At 31.2% G+C, this 5,885-nt stretch overlaps 1 long non-coding RNA gene across 1 annotated transcript; it reads left to right on the top strand.

Moving 5' to 3' along the window:
• The first annotated feature begins 2,654 nt into the window (after positions 1 to 2,654).
• On the top strand, positions 2,655 to 4,694 carry LOC114367408. The gene is made up of 2 exons (XR_003657184.1): positions 2,655 to 3,141; positions 3,374 to 4,694. It is a non-coding gene; the product is annotated as an uncharacterized LOC114367408 (long non-coding RNA).
• Positions 4,695 to 5,885: the final 1,191 nt, after the last annotated feature.

Genomic DNA, 5,885 nt, shown 5'->3' with positions numbered 1-5,885 from the left:
CCAATAGAAAAAATATTTATTTCAGATAAAAATATTTATTTCAGATAACTTTTTTCTTTTCTTTTTTAAAAGGTCAATATTAATTATTAATTTATTAGTGAGATAGATTGGAACTTCCAATCTCTTTTTTTCCTCATTTTCTTTTAATCTTAAAATCAATCTTATAACTCCCACTCCCGTTCAGGTAACTCTTTAATATAACCGATTCCCGTTCAGGTAACTCTTTAATATTAATATAACTGATTCTGCTGTACATCTGTTAATGCACAGCCATTTGTGCAAATGATGATAGCATGTTGGGCTGGAATTTTGATCATTTCATTGTAAAGGCTAAAATGCAAAGCTCCTCATTATTTAGTATTGACCCTAAGACGTCAGTGACTGTTTTTAGGAAATTCATTAACCGTTCTATAATTTACAGAAATGTATTACAATGATTGCATGTCGATTGGTGAAAGAATTAAAGTGAATGCTATGAGTAATGCTTATGATTAAGCAATAAATTAATAGAAAATTATCATTTCTTAAATAAAGTTATACATTACCATAAAGGAAAATGTTTCAAAAAAATCATAATATTTAAATATTAACAGTATTTACATATATTTAGAGTTTTCATTTATTTTTTGGTTTAATTATCCATTTAGTTTTATAGTTTTGAAACTTATCCAATTTAATTCTTATAGTTAATAAGTGATTTTTTTTTCATGTAGTTTATCTTTTAATTTTCAATATCTCAATTAAAAACTCATGCTATACAAAGTTAAGGTGTTAAATAATTTTAATGACATGAATTTATTGGAAATTAAAAGGTAAATTACATGAACTAAAAAAACCACTTATTAATTATAAAGATTAAATTGGATAAGTTTTGAAACTATAGAAACTAAATGGACAATTAAACCTTTTATTTAATAATTTTTTTTAAAAAATCAATTCACTTTGTACAGGTTCTTACTCAGTTTTGACTGATTCTTGTTTTAATTAGTTCTTAATCAACATTTGATTCCCGAGTTTTGGACTGTTTAGACTTGTTGTTGCCTGATCGATTATTGGATATATATATATATATATATAATTAAGATTTAATGTGACGATTATTTTTACATTACATCTCAGCTATTTATATTTAATTCTTTCATTCTTATATTAGAGAACATATACTCTCTATATATTATCCCAATTTAATCTACTATATTTATCTCGAATAATCTTCTATTTGTAAAAATTGTCCTATTTGATATTAATAAATTAAGTTTCTTTTTTATTTTATCGTTGGAGTATTAATTCTTGTATTTTTCAATAATAAAAAAAACACATGTTCCAGTGTACATTTATGATCGATATTATATACACATTTCAATTCTACTTAATAATTCAATTAAAATCAATTCTACTAAACCTTGAAAATATACGGGCCTTAAATTAGTTAACTATTTAGTTGCAGAGTTAACTCAATATTAATTTTATATTATATGATTGAAAGATTAAATTGAAACTATTTTCATGATTAAGAAACTAACTATATTAGTGTTTATAAAGATTGAATTAATTATATTTTTTTTAAAATATAATAATAAAAAATTGCCGATATTTGATAATAATAAAATAACTAAAATAATATCAATTTTTAAAAAGATTAAAATAGCGACACTTCTCTAGAAATAAGGATACACTCTAAAAAAAAAAAAAAACTGACCCTATCTTTTTAAAAATGAAACGGTAAAATTACATGACTTGAACCTATCTTTTTAAAAGATCACACTATTTTGCAAAAATAAAAACTGTATGCTAATATCAATTATAAAATAATTAACAAAAATAATAATTTTTTTAAAAGTAATAATATCTAAACACTTGTTTAATGTTTTTTAATACTTAACATACAATTTATAATATTAAAAAATAATATCATATTTATAAACATTATGTTGCAAAGCATATCAAAATAAATTATTTTAAAAGGAAAATACTTTATATAAGCTCACGGTCTATGATAAAAATTAGTAACGCATTCGACGGGAATACTTCGGGAGAATATGAACATTTGGTTTGGAAATTAACCCCGCGGCGCCTACAATGATTATTGTCAAACCAACAGAGAATCCGACACACCCTGTTGTAGAGACTCAAAAAGTTTGTCTTAAAGTGGGATTTAGATATGATTTTGTCTTTTTGTTTTTTATAAGGGGAAAAAAAATATTTTGGCTGTAAGCCATTTTGTCCTATTTTTTCCTATAAACCAAACTTTCATTTTCCCAGATTCTAATCTGCAAAAAGATTTTTTTTTTTCTTTTCCCTTTCTCTTTTATGTGACAAAATCTTAGCTGGGTCAGTTTCAAGTTTTCAAATTTGAAATGTGAGGAGCTGTGTTAAGGAATGCACTATAATGCTTCTGAGTAAGGTAGCTAACCTCATTTCCACTCCCTTTGAACTTTTCCTATGTTCTGATTTGCTTCTACAATGTATGTTTAGTTAGGATCAAACTAGCAGTTTGATTAAATTTGAGTGCATGTTTTTTTCTTCTTCGTTTGTTTGTTACTTCTTTTAATATTAAAGTCTTTGGTATTCTGTTTGCGAATACTCTTTCATATAGTCAAATGTTATGGATTTTTGGTGTTTGATTTCTAAGTCTTTTGGTGAAGTTGCTACCCTTTTCTGGATTCTGCTAATGTAGTCCATTTAAAGGTTGGATGATTTTTAGTAGGTTTGATTCTGCATCATCCTAACCATTTTGGGTCGGTGGTCCTTTTGGGTTTTGTTTCTTTACCTCTTCATTCCTTATATTTTTAATTGAAAAATATCATTATTATTTTTGTTTCCTTTTGGGTCATAAATGCATGAAGATGCGTGTAGCTGGCATTCTCAAACTGATCTGTGGTTGGTATCTTGTGGTTGAGAGGCTGCCACATGACGTATCATGGCTACGTGCTTTCAAATTTGTGTTTGTTTCACCCAATTTTAGCATTCATTGTTTGCTTGCCCTACTCAAATTTGCTGTTTTTGGAAAATGGGCTTCCTTGTTTTGTGATTTGCATCTCAAAATATTTCTAGTAGTCAAGTAGGGGTTTCAAATGCTGTGGTTGATGCGATGCTTTTCTAGTGTGAGCCTGGTGACACCTTACACCCCTCTTTCTTGCCGTATGATTTGATGATTTATTGCTTATTTATTAATTATTGGCATTTACTTTCAGATTTCAATCATGAATTGTTAATGGTAAACTAGGGCTACTTACTAATTATAATTTGCATACACTATTTGCATGTATTATTAACTATGCTGGAAATTTTCATTTTTCAATTCTGAATTATACAATGGAACACTTTGAGTTATTGATTGGTTTTGCGTCATTTACATGTATTGATGATGCAGTAAATTTGCTGGCAATATCCGTTTGAAAAGCTTTGAAAATTTGGGTGTTTGATTGGCGCCAAGAAGAGCATGGAAGGTTTTAAGGGCAATGAAGGAACTGTCGCAGTAGGAACCACTGGAACAATTGGCTTGTTGATGACAAGGGAATTGGATCAGATGTCTTCTGTTCCACACCAGGAGGTATATTCAACAAGTAAATCTCAAATTTCAGTTTCGAGAGGTAGTGCTAGACCAAAAAGACCGCAACCAAGAAAATCATTTGAAGCTAGCAGTAGCAGAAGCAGCAACATCATAAACCATCTAAGCCCCGGCATTGGCCTCAAAACAAAACTTAATGGCAAGCATACCCATCAAATACCCATGCTTGGTTCCCAGAACCTTCCATTGGAGGCAAGTCCAGTTACGAAGAAAAAGGATAAGAAGAAAAAATCTAAAATTGTTGAAGTAGTGGACATCAAATGTGGTTATGTAGATAAAACTCGGGCTACCCCTATACCAAATTCTCTCAAGAAGTTGGGTTTCTCTAAGCTCTTCAAGAGCGTTACCTAAAGTTGAAATTTTATGTCAGACTTCAGGTTCTTGTAGCCAAACGGAGAGGTCCGGTTCTGCTTACTGTTGTCAGATACATTGACCATAGAACACATCTTTGGTAGGAGCTTGGCAGCTTGCTACTTCTTCGTCTTTTCTTTGTACTTTCTACTCTGGACACAATTGTGGGTCTGGAATCAGTACTGACTGAGGAGCCCATGTTGATATTTTGAGACTTGTTCTCCTGTGACCAGTCTTTGAAATTGAATTCAAGCCGGCTAAAGTACTCAATTTCTTGCATTAGAAGGGATCCAACTGTGCCTCTGGTGCCTATTTCTACAGGAGGAAATTCAGCCATCTCTTTTGTGTTTCTTGTGGCAAGGATGGTGGGTTTATGCATGCTTTATTTTGTTGGTGTCAAGGATAAAGCAAAATCTTATGATTGAAGATGTTCAGTTTGTTGTATTGTTTTGCTGGTGAACTTTTCCACAAACTGTGTTCTTAGGTTTGAAGAGACTTAAGTGTCACAAGAACTCTCCACCTTATACTATTTATATGAAGTGCATGTCATCTGTTATTGTATAGTTTTTAGAGTTAGTTAGTGATATGTCATTCCACTCATGTGCTAGCAGTAAAACACTTGAGCTCCTAACTACTGTACTATCCTTGTAACTTTAAGTTTCAGCAACATGTCTTGGTACATGCTAATGAGATAATTATTTGAGACTATGGTCAATGTAATTTGGACCAGATGGAATTCATGTTAAAGAAAAAGATTGGACTTTCACTTTCACTGACTATTGAGCATGCTGGTGTCAGGTTTTGATCTCTTAAATGACACAGGAACAGTAGAAGTCTAGGTGGTTTAGCAAAATGACTATTTATTAGAGGGCTTTCAGGTATTGGATAAGTTTGGATGTTTTTTTTTGGTTGGCTGTATCTATTATATAATTTGATTTTATTTTGGGTTGTGCAGGGGAGTGAGAGAGATACTTAACATTATGTACTCAAGGATGATGCATTATTTATTCTGAGTAGAATTTTAAGTTTCTGATTCCACTACTTATAATTAGAAGATTTAGGAAAATGAAGGGAGAATTGAAGATTTGTTGGCAGGAAAACCAAGTTAAGGGATTCATATTTTTTCCAACACAAATTTTTGCTTATGTTGCATCTTGCAACTGAAAACTGGGGTTTTATTAGTATCTTTGTGCTTCTGAAATTTGGTTTTGATACATTTTAGATATTCTATGCATTATGGAACCCATTTCTTTGGTTCTTTCCATTTTCGATATGATTTTGTTTTACTACCCCAAAAATAGATTCTGCAAGTTTGAGGAATTTGTGCAATATCTGCCACTGTTGGTGGACCCTCTGTGCTACCTTTGTTTGTAGTGGAGTCACTCACGGGTGTTCCATTTATTTGTATGGAGTTTTTGGACATAGATTCCTCCTCACAAGATAGAAAACAAAGGTTCTCACCAAAGCTAAGAAACTCTCTTTCATTCACTGAGGGGACCAGTTTCTTATCACTTGATTTATATTATGCATTTTAAGATTACCACTGCTCTTAAGCTTCTACTTCAAAGGAAAAATTATGTCATTGTCATGCAAAGGAATAGATAAACTTGGAACTAGTTAGTGATCCTAGTTGCCTAAATTGCTTAAAAGATAACCAATTCTATGAGGGCTGTGATAACTTTTTTGCCATAGTAATGTAAAGTAGCTACAAGGACAATTCCACTTATTTTCAATCATTGTCATTGTATCTATATCTATATAATAAAAGAGAAGGACTATGAAATGCCTATTATGCCCATGCTTGAAATTTTGACATGTGGCATTTTTGCTGGATTTTTGGTCATTTTACCCCTCCAACTTTGACCTTAGTTTTCTACCACCTGGCTTACTGGATTGCTTTGTTTTGTGCCATGTGTCTTGCTGGCTTGTTGCACCTTCATTGCTTTTTCCATGTGTATTTGTG

This window comes from Glycine soja, chromosome 9 (assembly GCF_004193775.1).
Source record: "Glycine soja cultivar W05 chromosome 9, ASM419377v2, whole genome shotgun sequence".
Taxonomy (NCBI): Eukaryota; Viridiplantae; Streptophyta; class Magnoliopsida; order Fabales; family Fabaceae; genus Glycine; species Glycine soja.
This window is presented reverse-complemented; position numbering and strand designations above follow the sequence as displayed.